The sequence below is a fragment of the Lathyrus oleraceus genome, chromosome 5 (genome assembly GCF_024323335.1).
Source record: "Lathyrus oleraceus cultivar Zhongwan6 chromosome 5, CAAS_Psat_ZW6_1.0, whole genome shotgun sequence".
Lineage (NCBI taxonomy): Eukaryota > Viridiplantae > Streptophyta > Magnoliopsida > Fabales > Fabaceae > Lathyrus > Lathyrus oleraceus.
Window position 1 is genome coordinate 647273952 of NC_066583.1, and position 17952 is coordinate 647291903.

Genomic DNA, 17952 nt, shown 5'->3' on the forward strand with positions numbered 1-17952 from the left:
GTCTACAATCTCTCCCATCAAATTACATAACAACATGGAATAAGTTGAAGAAAGCATTCCTTGCGATGTATTTCCCTCCTGAAAAACTACTCAATTAAACAACCAAATCATATGCTTTAGGTAGAATGACGAAGAATTACTTTTCAATGCATGAGAGGGATATAAGGAAATGATGAGAGACTTCCCTCACTACATGCTAGAAAAGTGGTTAATTATTCATACATTATATAATGATTTGTTTCTATAATACAATAATGACTATTGATGCCTCTGCGGGAAAACCTCTGATGAATAAAACTTTTGCTGATGCCTACGTTCTGATCGAAAGTATGGCTCTGAATCATTATCAACAGGGAAGCGAACACACTCTCATTGAGAAGACACAACCCAAAGGCGGTATGTATGAAGTGAGCAGTTTTGATCACACGAATTCTAAAGTAGATGCCCTCACTCAAAAGATTGATAACTTGATTATAACTTCTACAACTACCGTGGCTGTCGTAACTCCTAACTGCAAGATCTGTAGATTATTAGACATGTCATCCACCTTTTCTATGTCAGTTATTAGCAGAACAAAATCCTGATTAAGTTAACTATGCGGAAGGTAACCCTTATGCAAATACCTACAACTCATGAGGGAGAAATCACCATATTTTCTCCTATAATAACAATAACGCCTTGTTTGCACCGAGTCATCCAGTTTTGTTCCCGAAAAGTCAAACCTTGAGGTAATGATGGAAAACTTTATCTTGACCCAAACTCGAAAAAATAGGACTTCAAGAACTAGAACATCCACAAAAATGAATTAATAAGACAACTAGAAACTAAGGTTTATCTCGTGGATACTCATAGCAAGGTGCTAGAAAGAAGGGAGAGCCAACACCACATGTAAAAGAGGTAGTTGATAAAGAGTTGTATGTACATCTCCCTCCATATAAGCCTCTTATCCCGTTTCCGCGAAGCTTAGTAAAACCCAAGATAGAAGACCATTTCAGGAAATTTGTTGAAGTGTTGAAAATGTTATATATCAACATCCTGATTAAGTTTTCCACTGATTCCATCTTATGTCAAATTCCTTAAGGAAATCCTACTAAACAAGGAAAAATAGAAGACATTAATACTATAGTGCTGACTCAAGAGTGCAATTTTATCATCCAAAATAAGTTCAGTTCTTAAGCATTCAATGTGTATATCAATAGGTTTCTCCAACTCACAAAGATCATAAGTGTCTTAATGTTGATGGCATGATCTTTACATTCAAGGATGTCAAATTTAATGAAAAATCAACTTTCCTTTAGCAAGACCTTTTCCACATCACCTAATCAAATAGGTATAGGTAAACATACCAAGGTCATAAATATGCCTTTCATTCTTCCTACCTCAAATTCCCTATCACTAATAAAGGGGTTAACTGCACAATCACATAAGCTACCTCATCAACCTAATGAACCACAAAATATGGACATACCAGCATCCCATCCTCTAAACCTACCTCCTCATTCATCGCATACCCAAACTCTATCCACAAGCCATTCTAATGATCCTTCCTATGTTTGTAATTCAATTTAATCAATCCAGTCACCTAATCACACTAATCTTGATTCCAACTCTGTCACACATGAAACAGTCTCATCATTGTATATCACTCACATTCAACCCTTACAATTTGCATCGAATTCCATAATTAACTCTTGGTCATCAAATCTTATCAAACATTCCATAGAGTCATTATCACCCTCATTTCACACACAACCTCAAAATCCTAATCGACCGACGAACAATCATCACATGTTAACTAGAGCTAAGCACATATTGAACCTCATACTACAAAACAATCCCTTGTAAATCTTGAATGGTATGCAGCTATGAAAACTAAATATGAATCGTTATTGAAGAATGACACTTGTACATTATCCACACTTTCACCTTATAGGAAACCTATAGGATGCAAGTGGATGTTTAAATTTAAGTAGAACTCTGGTGGAAGTGTTAATAAGTACAAAGAAAGACTTGTTGCTAAGGGGTTTCTTCAATAACAGGGCTTTGACTTTCATGAGACATTCTCACATGGTTTCAAGCCAACCATAATTTGAGTTATTTTGACATTGTCCATCACATTCAAGTGGAAAATCAAATAAATTGACACCAATAATGCATGTCTCAATGGAGATCTGCAGGAAGAAGTATACATGGACCAATCACCTGGATTTGTTAATCTAAACACCACACTAGTGTGCAAACTGTAAAAGGCCATACATGCCTTGAAGCAGAGACCATAAGCATGGTATCACAAGTTTCATCATGCTCTCATTCAGTTTGGCTTTATATCCAACAAATGTGACCACTCACTCTTTGTTTATAAACATCAAGGTTTTACATTATATACCTTGGTCTATGTTGATGATATCCTCGTTACTTACACAACTCATGCATTGATTCATGATCTTATCATAAAGCTACATGCCAATTTTCTCTTAAACCACTTGGTATTCGAAAATATTTTTTAGGAATTAAAGTGCACTATCAAGATAATGGCTCCATCTTGCTCATACACTTGTACAATTCAATAAATGAAAAACCAAGCATGAAGATCATGATATTCTATCTTTCTCAAACATGAAGATTGACTTCAATAACCTATTAAATAAAAAGTTTCTAATATATTGTCAAACACAAAGAAAATGCTCGTGCCAAAGCTAACAATTGCACATTTTGAATAGAAATATATAAGAAAAGAGACATTTCTCCTGCTACATTTACTTTACCTAAGACCAGAGTTGTCATTATGTGCTTTAGAGAACAATTTCTTTCTATTGATAATAAAACAACTTACCTTTTAGAGCCAATGCCTTTCCCTTATATTTTATGAAATTTAGCTTTTACGGAGTTTCATGAATTCAAATATTTTTATTTAAAAAAGTACACAAATATATTTTTATTCTTTTTTTAATTGGTGTTTAGTTTTTAGGGTTTTCTATTGTTGGTTTTGTTGTATAGTTGTGTTTTATTCTTTGATATTACTTGTATATTTTCCAATTTCATCTTCTGTATTTGGCCTTTAGTGCCTCTTTTATCTATATATTATATGTCTTTCAAAAATAAAAGAAAACAAAATTTTGTTTCCAAATTTCATATTTTCTTAAATCAGATAGTTAAAACAATAAAACTAATTATACAGTATCTTATTTAAATACCATTAAAAATATTCTGAGTTTATATTAGATTTGTTGTCCAAATATAATATCTCATTGAAGTTAGCTAATAGTAACATTATCATTTCTTTCCATCCACCATTGAATAAGCATGTGCACTTTTATGGATTTGTATTTGCATCTTTAATTAAAAGACAAACGTTTGATGCAATAATGCAATCTTGTTCTATTAGATTGAATCCTTAATATAAAATGAACGGTTCACAAGCAACTGTCATTGTTTTCTCTATAAGATATGCAGTTATATTGACTCTCTTTTTCTATACCTTTTTCTTTCTTAAGTTCTACAACTTTTGAGACGGACATAAACCTTTGCAAAATGATTTTTTTATCAAGTTGATTTAAATATATCTTTTGAATATTCAAATAGTTATTCTGAACCAGGTAGATTTAAGATTTGCTTTGCTAATATGTCTAAAAAAACTTTTGAAAGTTGCAATGCAAATGATTAATATATTTATATATTCAAATTCGATAATGCTTTTTGTCTAACAACAATTTATTACTAATACCAATTATTATAGTACTCGACGAGAAATTACCAATTAGATATTTCAGTTATTTTCCTAAGAATAATTAGTATATAGTATTAGTTATGATAATATTTTTAATTAAACAGATGTTTTATATTGAATTTCTAAAAATCATTCCTCTAAAAATCACACATTTCTTCTAACTTTTGAAGATTTTGTTTTAATATAATAAATATTAATATTGAATTTCTTCTTTTATAGTTTTATTAAAATTTCAGAAAGCCTAGATAAATATATTTACGATTTTTTGGCTGTTCATTACAAACCTTTGTTGGTAAGTATATGTCAATTTTTTTTATAATGTTACGGATCCTTTTACTTCCTAAGAATTTGTTCAAAAGTTACTTTACAAAAAGAAATCTATTGAAAAGATCATATGAACTACCACTAAAATACAAATAAAATATCAACTTAAGGTATAAATATCAACTTAAATTTTCAATTTTCAATTTTAATAAAAAGAGATTCTCATATGATACAAAGATGTAAGAGAAATATATTTCATTTGCAATTAAAAAGAATTAATTTGATTGGTGTGTTAAGCAAAATATTTTGAAAGAGAGAAATATATTATCTCATAAGTCACGAGCGAGTAATGATTAATTCAAGGTCCTTGTTTCCTTTCTATGGTATAGCATAAAATTCGGAGGACAATTGTTTCTATAACCTTTTTAATTCTCTTGTCACACGTGAAGTTGTTTTTATCGATTCTCTTGTCACATGAAGCTATTTGTATCATTGCAGAAACAAACACAAAATTGTATTGAAGTATTTCCCTTTATTCAATGTCCTATGTGAGTCATTGTCAACATGGAGATTTGTAACTTTTTTTGGTAACATGTGTATAATTAAGCGTAAGACTTTGATTATATTGCTAGTATGGAGTTTTTATTTTGGTGTATAAGTTTAAGTGTGTCTGATCATTTACTATATATATATATATATATATATATATATATATATATATATATATATAATATATATATATATATATATATATATATATATATATATATATATATATATATATATATATATATATATATATATATATATATATATATATATATATATATATATATATATATTAGTGGGTATTAAAATAATTTATATTTTAGGCCAAAAATTTTGAGTAGGGTTGTTAGTCTTTTTTGTCTTTTGAAATTTAAGGTCAATATGTTTAAGTTTATTTACAAATTTGATTTAAGAAAAAGTTTTGAAAATTCAATTGCATAAGGCCAAAGTTTCTAATTGTTAAAACATGTCTAAGTTGAAATTTCAAACAAAGAATGTTTTTGAAAAGAGGGAGAGATTTTTTAAATTAAAGAAGTGGGAGGAGATGAAGAGACTATCCTAAACACAAATTAAAAGTTAAGAGTTGAAAATATCTAACCAATGAGATGCAATTCAACAGACAAGAGTGTCATATAGAAACTCATTTTTCTTTGGACTTTAATCAAGCAATAAGTAGTAAGCAATGAGCAATATCCATACATCATGAAGATCAAGGCATCAAATAAAGATAGCCACATCCAAGCAAGCACTCCAATAGCTAGCAATATTCATTGTCTTCCAATGTATCAGATGAAATGTCCCTTGATCAACTCAGAATAAAGCATTAAACATAGACAAACAACAAGATAAGCAATTAAGCATAAAGGAAGAGTAGCAGATGAATCAAAGAAATCCTCAAGGTCTTGCATCAGATGAAGACATAATTAAAGATGACCCAGTCTCAAAATGTTGGCATTGGCCAAGTCCTTTAGCACATGAGAAGTTGTCTAATCCTAAGTCCAAAAGTTCAGATCAAGCCCAACAGTTCACCAAATATTTTTTAGGGTGTTTCTTGTTATTAGGTGTTTTAAGGTCCTAAGACCACAAACAAGATCTAAACACACAAACAATATATGCAATCACAAGATATGGCTCAAATGAGCAAAGTGAAAAGGACTTGAAACATAAACAAGTTATATGAAATGTAAACGGCTAAGGATGATAAATGACTGAAGTTTAAATTGCATAAAATAACATGACTTGAAAGTAAAAGCATAATGAATAAGAATTAGTCAATGGTTAGTCAAGTGTTAGTGTTGAATTTTAATTGATTAAATCATTCTTTGGAGAACACTCAACCATTCATTCACAAGTACGAATCCTTAAACCACGACATCTTTCATGAGAAGGGATCTAACTTGGATAATTCAACAAGTATGCCACTAGCTCTCATGGAAGGAAAAAAGGTCAAGTTTCCACACAATGCCATGAAGAATGGAAGACTTACAATCTCATTAACTAAAATGATATGCCTTCTTGATCAAATTTAGCTTTATGTTAAGTAATTGTAATTGAACTTATGTAGAAGTCACAACTATCTGAGACCGGGCAATAAGATATAGGTGTTAATGCATGTTAGAGATTTGATACAAAGAATAAAACTCCTAAAATATACCACACACTAAAAGAAAATTGGAGGGACCTATCTCAGTCATACTTGTATTGATTCATCTAGCACAAGGCCATTGATGAATCAATTAGCCTTTAGACATTAGAGATTTCATTGGTCAAATAAGGGAATGGGGAAAATAGAGATTAAGATGAAGAGAGAGGGGAGATAGAAACACAAATTGATCATGAGAAGAATTTCATCTGATCAAAACCATCCATTCATTTTGGAAGATGAAATGTACATTTCATCAATCCCCAAAATCCAATGGTTTTGATCCAACAAAAGTCAAATCAATCATGACCAAGGCCCAAACAAAAAGGCAAACATCACAAGATCATAAAAATGGCTCAACATACTTTTCAAACATTTAATCAATTAAAATTCAATTTAAAAATGAATTAAAATGCATTTTTAATTTGGTCAAAACCTCAAATCCCTTCAAAACACCAAATAAATGGCCATGGGATTTATCCTAGGTCAAACAAGGTCAAAGAACCTTAAACAAAAAATTTCATGATTTTTAAAAAGTCAGAAGTATATTTAAACAATTAAAATATACATAAAAACACTTAGTTCATGAAAAATACCAAAATCAATCCCAAAAATAATTTTAACTCAGAATATGGAAGAGAAAAATATTTAAAGATTTTTTGTGAAAGTTCCATATTTTTTGGATTAAAAATGGATTGATTATGAATTAAACAAAATAACACAATAGTTGCAGATCTGATGGCCACGCGTGTGCAACCCACCAAAGACCAAGTCAAACGTGTTGCAGAAGTGGTAATCAAAACCAAAGGACGAGATTAAAACGTGTAGAGATGATCTGATGGATAGGACCTTGCCACCACACCACCGGAGCTAGGGCTCCGGTCATCTTATCCGGTGGACCTCACCGGACTGGTCCACCACTAACCTTCACCAAAACAAAAAAAAACAAGGACATGAATTTGAATTTGCCCTCAATTTTCTCCAATTTCAAGTATATTGAAAGACACATAGATTTGAATTTTGAGGATCATGAACTGAGTTGCTTCGATTTGACCTCAAAGCAACTCAATCTTGTTGTCTACATTGGTAGGACTTCAGCAAACCAACAATCAATCAAAATGGATAAGAAATGAGGGAGAATCGAAGAAGAGAATCTTCTTAAATATCACCTTTTGGGAGCTTCAAACCAGCTTGATCTTGCTTCCAATTTGACTTTGGTTGACTCTAGAAGCTTGCAGGAGATGATATTGATGATTAAAAAGCTTGGACTCTTGGAGTTTCAATTCTAAAACAGAATGAGAGTTGAAACTCGATTTCTCAAGAAATATTCAAGATTATCTTTTCAATGAATTTTGTGGAAGAAGGAGGTCGAAGCTTGGGCAAGAGGATCCTCATTATGATCACCAAGGTCGTGTATTTATAGCCATGTTCATTGCTTTTCACACACTTCCAAACTTTGGCCAAAAATAGAAATGTGAAGTGCATGCTTGCATGTGCGTGTGACAGGCCCATGAGATGATGTAATTAGGTCCAAAAATTATTATGAATGAAGCTCAAAGTCTAACATGAGGCCATGGATTTGTAATTGAGAAATGATCATGTGATTCATCCAAATGGAACCATGAAGAGTAACCATACACAAGTCATTTAAATCTTGTTCAAATGAGGTGATCTTGGACATTTTGGAAAGGTGACATAAAGGAGAACAACTTTCATGTTGAAGACTTTTTTATTTGAAGCTTGGATCATGACGAATTTTGAGGTGGAAGTACCAAGTCAAATATCCACTTCTTCCACCTGAATAACTTTTGCTATGAGCTTCAAATGGAAAAAGTTCCATCATCACAGTTGTATCTCTTTCAATCCTCTTCAATTTGGTTATAAATTTGACCTCATTTAGACTTGGCATAAAGGAGTTATGCGTTTTAGAAGTTGAGGAAAATTGCTTGTTCAATGATGATGGTCCAAAATGAGTTGTAATGTTTCCTCTTGGCACATGCCCTTGCAAGTTGAATTTGAAGTTTCTCAAAGAATAAAGGTTGGATAAGACATCTTGAAATTGATCATGAAACTTGGATTACCTTAAAATCATAAAAATTGAGCAAGTTATGGTCTTTGAAAGTTGACCTCCTAACTAGGGTTCAGACAAAATAACCTATAATCTTTCACCATAAAAATGACTTTTCAAGCAAAACTAGCTCTTGATGCCAACATGAAAGTTGATTGTAATGTGATAAGGAGTAACATTTCTCTTGGAATCATTTTTATATGACAAAAATTGTAGGAGATAGGGTCTAGTGAACCCCAGTTTTAACTAGTTAACTTTCTCTGGTCAACCACTTTAAATCAACTTGCAAACTTGATGTTCTCTTGTGATTAATAGGTTTTAATAAATAATGAATTTATTAGAATGTTAGAATGGAGTAATTAGAATGAAATATGAATCATGACTAAAATAATTATCTTGCTACCTTTTTATTATTTTTTTAATTGGTCTTTAGTTTTTAAGGTTATTGTTAGTACCTTAGGATTGGCATTAATTTTGTAAAACAAATAATGTAATCACCTTTGTTGTTTTAATATGTTGGGTTGAAGAAGTTCAACATCTGGACCAACATGTCATGTACGATGTCACGACATCGTGACTGTGACATTGCGCATGTGTATAAAACTGAATGAGTTAATTCTGGCATGTGTTAACTAATTTAATATTCTGGGATTAGTGAGGATATTTGGTGAATATCCTAACTTCTATGTGGAGATCTTGAAGACTCAATCAGAATATTTGGTGAATATACAGTTTCCAAATATGGAGATCTTTTAGGAAATAAAAGATTGAAGACCTTGATTGTAGCAGAAGAATTCTGCTGGCTTTGTAACAGCAAAGGAGAAGTTAGCTGCGATTTCTGAAGGCCCAAATCCAGTTGGGTGGTTAGGTTATAAATAGCAGATTGTAACCTAGGTTTTGTAAGCCTCAAAGAATGTAAAATTAGGGGTGTGTGTGAGGTAAACCTCCCAACCTGTGGGAAGGTTACCATGTGTTTCTTAGTGCTCAAAAGCATGAGATTATTTGTAACTCAAAGCCTGTAGGCAAGAGTTGTTATGATCTTGAACGAAGCTGTGAAGCAAGTTCAAGGTGTTTAGCATTACATTGTATTTGTAGTGATAGGAATGGAAACTAGAGGTTTCTATCTAGGAGTTCCTAGGTATAGATTGCATTGGGAAGGGATTAAGTGAAGAGTTGTAAACGGGGTAGTTTAACTCTGAATTAATACTGCTGATAGTGGATCTTCTTCCTGACTTGGTATGCCCCCAGAGTAGGTAATGTTGTACTGAACTGGGTTAACAATTACTTGTGTTTTTACCTTCTGCACGTTATAATTCTGTCTGTTATAACTCAGTATGTATTTCAGTCTGTTTATTAAGGGAACAACAGACCTGGCACATAGCCTACTGTCTGAATGCCAAACTGAATGTTATGACATTCATCATTGACAGCTGATACTGAAGTATAGTCTGGTTGGTCTTCCACAGTACAACCAACTGTAATGCTGGAACAGGTGATATTCAAATCAATGTTGAGACATCATGTTGATAACTGTGTAGGCTCAATAGAAGTAAGTGTTATGGTTGATCTCTGCTGTGTATTTGTACCATATGGAGAGAATTGGTTGTTCTTCCTGTCTATGGTGTTTCAGTAGCAGATATCGTGATATCTGTGAATGTGTGATTATTAGTACTGGGTCTTAATTTGTATAACTGTCTTGCTGGATTAAGTAACAATGTTGGATCAGATGTCATGACTTCGAGTAGAACATCTGAACTCTGACTATACCAGAATTTCAGTTTTGTATTGTTGGTTTTGTTGTATAGTTGTTTTTTATTCTTTGATATTACTTGTATATTTTCCAATTTCATCTTCTGTACTTTGGCCTTTAGTGCCTCTTTTATCTATATATTATATGTCTTTCAAAAATAAAAGAAAACAAATTTCTATTTCCAAATTTCATATTTTCTTAAATCAGATAGTTAAAACAATAAAACTAATTATACAGTATCTTATTTAAATACCATTAAAAATATTCTGAGTTTATATTAGATTTGTTGTCCAAATATAATATCTCATTGAAGTTAGCTAATAGTAACATTATCATTTCTTTCCATCCACCATTGAATAAGCATGTGCACTTTTATGGATTTGTATTTGCATCTTTAATTAAAAGACAAACGTTTGATGCAATAATGCAATCTTGTTCTATCAGATTGAATCCTTTATAAGATATAGTACAATATAAAATGAACGGTTCACAAACAACTGTCATTGTTTTCTCTATAAGATATGCAGTTATATTGACTCTCCTTTTCTTTCTTAAGTTCTACAACTCTTGAGACGGACATAAACCTTTGAAAACTTTTGAAAGTTGCAATGCAAATGATTAATATATTTATATATTCAAATTCGATAATGCTTTTTGTCTAACAACAATTTATTACTAATACCAATTATTATAGTACTCGACGAGAAATTACCAATTAGATATTTCAGTTATTTTCCTAAGAATAATTAGTATATAGTATTAGTTATGATAATATTTTTAATTAAACAGATGTTTTATATTGAATTTCTAAAAATCATTCCTCTAAAAATCACACATTTCGTCTAACTTTTGAAGACTCTGTTTTAATATAATAAATATTAATATTGAATTTCTTCTTTTATAGTTTTTTTAAAATTTCAGAAAGCCTAGACAAATATATTTACGATTTTTTGGCTGTTCATTACAAACCTTTGTTGGTAAGTATATGTCAATTTTTTTATAATATTACGGATCCTTTTACTTCCTAAGAATTTATTCAAAAGTTACTTTACAAAAAGAAATCTATTGAAAAGAGCATATGAACTACCACTAAAAACAAATTAAATATCAACTTAAGGTGTAAATATCAACTTAAATTATAAATAAATGTTCAGTTTTAATAAAAGAAAATCATAAAAAAATAGATGTGGATTAGTAATATAGTTAAATTAATGTAATTGGAAAATAGTTTTAAAAATAGTTTAATAATGAATAGCGAATTAGTTTTATATTACATAACATATTATATACATTTAAAAGAGATTCTCATGTGATACAAAGATGTAAGAGAAATATATTTTATTTGCAATTAAAAAGAATTAATTTGATTGGTGTGTTAGGTAAAAGAGATTAATTACTAAACAATGTCAGTGTAAAATGTTTTACACAATCAATTCATCGTCATCACCCGTTTGCATTATTTTATAGATTTTTAAAATAAAAGTCAAATTTATTTTAACATCCAACGATTATAATTAACTGACAGTGTAAAATCTTTTTACACTATCAGTCTATTTCAATTAAATCCTAGGTAAAATATCTTGGAAGAGTGAAAATATATTATCTCATGAGTCACGAGAGACTAATAATTAATTGTACATAGATACTCAATTATTCAAGGTCCTTGTTTCCTTTCTATGGTATAGCATAAAATTCAGAGGAGAATTGTTTTTATAACCTTTTTAAATCTCTTGTCACGTGAAGCTATTTGTATAGATTCTCTTGTCACATGAAGCTATTTGTATCGTATTCATATCATTGCACGAACAAACACAACTTATTGAAGTATTGTCCTTTATTTAATGTCCTATGTGAGTCATTGTCACCATGGAGGTTCGTAAAAAATTTGGTAATATGTGTATAATTAAGCGTAAGACTTTGATTATATTGCTTTTATAGAGTTTTTATTTTGGTGTATAAGTTTAACTATGTCTGATCATTTACTATATGCTAAAATATATATATATAAATTAGTGGGTATTAAAATAATTTATATTTTTGAGCTATTTTATGTGTAATTAGTATTTATTTATTTTACTCCCCTCACAACCAATGTTCTCTTTCTGATTAAAAAAACAAATGTTCTATAATTTTCTCCTTAAACATTTAAATGATTTCCTTAAAACATATCTTAAGTTTTATTAATCAGAATGTAAGATGTGTTCCAATCCAACTCAAGTTTGAACATTTTGACTATGAGGTATTGTTTGTTTTAAGTGTGAAAGTCCATCACAATTTTGTATTTTTAAAAAGGTGTCTCTTTTGGTTGAGTAGTAGGGTTGTTTTATATAAATCATTCTTAGTTTGAATTCCCAAGCAATTTGATGCGATGGTTTTCTTCTCTTTATAGAAGTAATAGAAAAGGTTGTGGATTTGATGTGATGTTTTTCTTTTCTTTATAGAAGTAATATAAAAGATTGTCTAATCCACATGAAATTATAATCCACTTTACCGCTATCTACAGTTGTTATGTAAATTTAAGACTAATGAATTTTGGACGATAAAGGAAATTAAAATAGAAAATAAAGCAAGTTTATTTATAAAAATAATTAATAAAAGGGAGACTGGAATATGGCTCGCGTCGATCAATAATACTCACAGCTAAGTCAGATTAATTAATTAAGTTGGGATAATTTTGTCTTTAATAGGAAAAAACTTAATTTAAATGAACTATTTACGTTCACTAAATCAGAACCGAGTTTTATTCTAAAATCTACAATGCCGCTGTCGCGATTTAGCCTGTCAAAGTATAAAACTTATATTTTTTAAAATTGAGAACTTCTAATAAATTAAAAAGTCGTTTTGAGTGAATAATAAATTTAAAGGTGATATCAACTGTCGCTCGCGTAACACCAGAGTTCAAACTTATAAATGTTTGATGTTGCAACACATCTATTCCTCTAAACTCTATTTTTGAAAATGGTTGTTTTAATAATTTAGAATAACTTTTGTTGTAGCTCTTGATTTAATTTAAAATTTGATTTTTATTTTCTATCTAAGATACGGGTTCCTCTCTTTCGAAACGGAACCAATATCTCTAAGTTTAACACTTTCACGGAAATAATTTCAATTTAAAATAGTATAAAAATCAGTCTAAAAAATGAATCACAATTTAACCGATAATTTTCAACTTAGATACAAGTACCGTCGAAACGACGATCCTCACATTTCGGACCCTAAACGGTTTAGCCTGATAGATTTGACATAATATTCATATTAAATTCAATATGCATACCAAATGAATTTCTAGACATAATAATATGTTAATGATAATAAGAAGTAGTAGTTGTCATACCCTAAAATTCGCCATACCCTTCACATCGATCATATATGCCACTAAACTTAATCATTTGCATATCATCATAAGCATGCATTTCATCTGCATAAGCAAGGTTCAACACAAGGGGACGAGTGACTTGAATTCATAGCTTGGCGCTTGCCCCTAGTGGAAACTAGGGTTCCCCAACAACTTGGAGATGGTCTTGATGCTTGAGTAGTAGGCATATGCTTCGTGTGTCAATTGTGGCTTCTTGAGAATAGTCTTTCATTGGCTCCCTTTCCTTCCATAGCCTTTCATCTAGACCACCCTCATACTTAGTGTCTAGTTCATGGTTTGCTTAAGGCTATTTCAGTTGGTTGCTCTCACCCAAATCCCTTGTCATGCCTTCAGGTTCGGTCTATGTTAAGTCCTACTTCATGGCACATCTTGATCCTTGCTAAGGCCTTTGTTTCATGCTTGTCATTGTTCATTCAAGTGCTAGCCTTGAGCATCACTCATGATTAGTTCATTCAATGTCATACTATCCATTTCACTCCATTACAATACATGTTCAAGATTCATTTATTCATATAAAAACATCAAGCTCATTCATTTCAAGAGCCATTCGATTTAAAATACCAATCCAAGTTCATTCAAATAAGGAAATGCCATTCATTACATGATCATAAAAAGTTCATTACATGGAAAAAATACAACGAAAGTAGTGTTGACCAACTGTTGACTTTGGTCAACAATTGACTTTTTGGTCAACTTTGACCAAAGTCAACTCAACCCCAGAAATCCCAATCCTATTTCTAATCTAAAATTCAATCTTGATCCTGGTGTTTTCCATTTGTCCATGATGCTTCAAAAATAAAATTTGGCCATTTGTTTGTGTGTTTTGTCCAACCCACTTCATGTGTTCTTGGCTAGTCATTTTAATTCCAAAAGCTACAAATGGAGAAAACAGAATACCGGCAGCAATGTACGAACATCGAAGTGCGACGGCACGACACGGTAACAACCATACAAACTCCAAGCCTGCAGAACACAATCTAGCCGACACCAATTGCAGCTGCAACTCGAGCAAAGTGAACCCAACGACATAGTAGAAAACCAGAAAGCTGGAGCATCCAAATGCACAAACGTGTCGCACCAAGTGGTAATGTCGGAAACACTGCGCGCACACATGGTGAATGAATGCCAAATTTACCAGCTTGAAACTGCAATTTTTCACGAAGCTATTCTTAATTGGGTGCCTCAACTGCACGATCAAAAATTCCCACCAAGTCAAGGATCCAAGAAGAAAGGCTCTCAAGCATTGAATCAGTTAGAGCTTCCTGCACCAGCTATATCCAATGGTTCTGTCGTGCTTGCCAAAGTTGGTCCCAAGTGGGACCTTCTCAATAGTGATGCTTATGGTTCACCAAAAGAAGATACCTCGTTTTCCTTCATTCCACACGGAAAACAACATGTTGCTAGTCCTGAGTTTGATGGTGAATACCTCTTTGATTGTGTTTGCCCTCAACATAAGTAAGTAGTTTCCTAGGGACTACATGTTATGGAGATTTTTCCATGACCTATTTATGATCCTTTACTATCAAATGAGATAATTTTAATTAAAATTATTTTATAATTTGAGTTCATGCATTATATTCGTTATGAAAGTAAGTGATTCTCAAGTATCGACCGTAGTCTAAAATGATATGTGTCGATACCGAAGCGTAAAATTTTAAACAACCTAATTCAGATGATGCGAAAGTCGACGAAAGAATTTGAGAAAACTTATAGCTAGGCAAATGTAATGACTCATCGAATAATATTTCGGACAATGCGAAAGTCGACAGATTATTCATCAAAGATAGGGGAAATGCGCTAGGGAAATCAGGTAATGCCTAATTTTATCTATACTATATAATTTATAAAAGTTATTATAATATATGTGACAAGTGTTGGTGCAAAGGTAGAATAAATAATGAATGGAAATATTCTATTAAGAGAATGACGGCTACAAAAAAGGATTAAAAGTTACAATGATTGACACCCTATTTATAAGCTTCTAACAAACTTAAATTTGAATCAAATCTAATATTTAAATCTAATATCTAACAAACTTAAATATGAATCAAATCTAATATTTAAATCTAATATCTAACAAACTTAAATATGAATTAAATCTAATAATTAAATCTAATACCATCCCTTAATTCATATTCCATCAAAACTTGTAACACCAATTCCATCCCTTAATCTGAGAAATTGATCAGTCTTGATAGCTTTCGTCAGAACATCTGCCAACTGCTTCTGAGTGCTGCAGTGTACAACTTCTAACACTCCCCTCTGAACTTGATGTCTCAGAAAATGATACTTGGTCTCAATGTGCTTGCTTCTCCCATGCAACACTGGGTTTCTGGCAAGATTGTTTGCAGACTTGTTGTCAATCATCAGCTTCAGAGGTTTGTTTACTTTAATCTTCAGATCCTGCAATAGATTCAGAATCCACACAGCTTGGGATGCAGTAACAGCAATCTTACAATTCTTCAGATCAAATCTCTTCAGAAGTTCTAATTCATACTTGAGCTGATGCAAAATAATACCTTTCTCAGAGTATCTGAACTCCATCCCTAGAAAGTATGTCATTTTGCCTAGATCAGTCATTTCGAATTCATTCATCAGAACTTTCTTGAACTTGGCTATCTCCTGTTCAGAACTTCCAGTCTTGTTTCTCTCTATAGCATCAAGTTCTTCTTTCATGGCCTTCAGCCAGAGCTTCTGCTTAAGAGCCTCTTCTGTACTTATGGGTTCAGAGTCTACTAACATGGCACACTGAATAACTTCTCCTTCAGAGTCTACTTCAGTGTCTTGCAGCATGTCAAATTCTGCATATCTTCTGGGGATGTTTCTGACTCTTTGTGGTCTCTGAACTTGTTCAGAGTCTTCAACTTCAGAGTTTCTAACTTCAGATGGTTGACTTCTTCCAGAGCTTTGACCATCTTCAGGGTCTGGCATATTTCCAGAGTCTGAATTGCCACCAGAATTTGGATTACCATCAGAGTCTGGATCATCAGAGTCTGGATCATCAGAGTCTGAAACATCAGAGTCTGGAACATCAGAGTCTGGATCACTATCAGAGTCAGAATCAACGTCAGAGTTTACTCCAACTTCAGAAATTCTGAACTCTGACCTTTCTTCAGAAGTTCTAACATCATAATCAGATTGAGACTTATCCCAATTCCAAACTTCTGATTCCTTCACAATCACATCTCTGCTGAATTCAATTTTATTGGTTTCTGGACAATAGAGCTTGTATGCACCTGTACTGTGGTACCCTATCAGAATCATCACTTTGCTTCTATCATCCAGCTTCTGTCTTCTGGCTTCTGGAACATGTTTATAGCAAACAGAACCAAACACCTTCAGATGACTAACACTTTGCTTATCTCCAGTCCACTTCTGTATTGGAACTATTTCCTTCAACTTCTTCGTAGGACAACGGTTGAGTACATACGTTGCGGTGGCAACAGCTTCTCCCCAGAGCTTCTGAGGAAGCTTCTTCTCCTTTAGCATGCTTCTCACCATATCAAGCAAAGTGCGGTTTCTTCTTTCAGCAAGACCATTGTGTTGAGGGGTATAAGGAGCAGTAACCTCATGCTCAATTCCATTCTCCTCACAGAACTTCTGGAACTCTTTGGAGTTATACTCACCTCCACCGTCAGTTCTAAGAATCTTCAACTTCTGACCACTCTGATTCTCAGCCTTCATTCTGAACTTCTTGAATTCATCAAACACCTCGTGTTTAAACTTAATAAGGGATACCCATGTCATTCTTGTGAATTCATCAACAAATAACACAAAGTATTTATTCCCTCCAATCGATGCTACTGGAAATGGACCACACACATCAGAATGTACAACTCCCAAGGCATGTTTTGCTCTTGGAGCAGTTTCTGACGCAAATGGCAATCGTGGTTGTTTTCCTTCCATGCAAACTTTGCATGACTTTTCAGGCTTCTTAATTGCAGGAATTCCATGTACCAACTTCTTTGAATTCAGATTTTTCAAGCTTCTGAAATTCAAATGACCAAATCTTCTGTGCCACAGCTCACTCTCCTTCTCAGCACTTGTTGCACTAAGACATTCTGAGTCTGCAGTTCTGACATTCACCTTGAATGTTCTATTCCTTCCCTGTTCTGACTCCATAATCAACTTCTGATTGCAGTCATACAACTTCAGAAGATTGTCTTTCATGGTAACTGAAAAACCTTTCTCAATTAATTGTCCCACACTCATCAGATTGCTTCTGATGCCAGGTACATACCACACGTTCTGAATCAATGCTGTTTTCCCATTGTTCAGAGTCACTCTGACATTTCCCATACCTTCTGCATTAAGATATTTGTCATCAGCACATCTGATCTTTGTCCTCTTTTCAGAGTCAAAGTCAACCAGCCATTTCTTGTTTCCAGTAAGATGATTTGAACAGCCAGTGTCCATATACCACCAGTCTATCAGATCCATATCATCAGATTCAGAGGCCATCAATAGCACAGATTCGTCATCAGAACTTCTGGCTATATTTGCTTCTTCTGATTTTCTCTCCTTGTTTGACCAACAGTCTCTAGCAAAGTGACCAAACTTCTTACAGCAGTAACAT